This window comes from Rousettus aegyptiacus, unplaced genomic scaffold (assembly GCF_014176215.1).
Source record: "Rousettus aegyptiacus isolate mRouAeg1 unplaced genomic scaffold, mRouAeg1.p scaffold_m13_p_9, whole genome shotgun sequence".
NCBI classification, from domain to species: Eukaryota; Metazoa; Chordata; class Mammalia; order Chiroptera; family Pteropodidae; genus Rousettus; species Rousettus aegyptiacus.
Window position 1 is genome coordinate 4,657,212 of NW_023416312.1, and position 910 is coordinate 4,658,121.

The 910-nt window shown below is 43.0% G+C and overlaps 1 pseudogene; it reads right to left on the reverse strand.

Moving 5' to 3' along the window:
• Positions 1–452: 452 nt before the first annotated feature.
• LOC118608090 lies at positions 453–571 on the reverse strand (annotated as a pseudogene).
• Positions 572–910: the final 339 nt, after the last annotated feature.

Below are 910 nucleotides of genomic sequence, written 5' to 3' on the forward strand. Positions count from 1 at the left end.
TCTTAACCTTTTCTGCCAGATCTTCCTAAGGCCTAGATCAGCACTTATCAGTCTTTAATGTACATGTAAATCTCTGGAGATCTTGTTAAAATGCAGATTGATTCAGGAAGTCTGGGATGGTGCCTGAGATTCTGTATTTCTATTAAGCTCTCAGGTGATACCCATTCTGCTGGCTCAAGGACCACACTTTGGTTATAAAGAGCCCATAGCAACATTTTCCTAAATGTGCTTTCTTGCTTACCCTCTCCCTTTGCAAAAGGACAAACACAAGCACTGTCATGTTGTCATGATCTCTGGATTGCACACTGTCCGCATCTTTGGTCCCCATCAGAGCAAAATGCTGGAATCCCCTGGAGACCTCATGAAAAATACTGATTCTTAGGTAATATCCCTGGAGATTCTGAATCAGTAGGTCTGGGATAGGGCCTCTGAATCTGTATTTTTTTTTTTTACACCTACAGCACCTGGTCTTCCTAGGTGGTCTCCCATCCAAGTACTAACTAGACCCGACCCTGCTTAGCTTCCAAAATCAGATGGGATCGGGCACGTTCAGGGTGGCATGGCTGTAAACTGAATCCGTATTTTTAGAAGCTCCCCAGGCCATCTTGATGATTTTTTAAAAGCCAGTGTTTTATAAGCTAAAGTGCTACTGAAAGCTTAACTGTAAAGTCTTCCCCAGCAGATCCAATCTCCTTTATTTCTCGTTTGTTTCTCCCCTTCAAACCTTTGTTCCTGGCAGACTGTCTCTCAAAAAGACCCAGAGCATCCCCTTCTCTTTACTCTGGTTTCACCTACAAATTCCACCCACTCTATGATTAATTTATTTTATCTGTGTATGCTTATTGTCACTCTACCGGAAACACCAACTACTGGAAGCCACAGTGCCGTATACATAGCTGGTGGGAAAAGA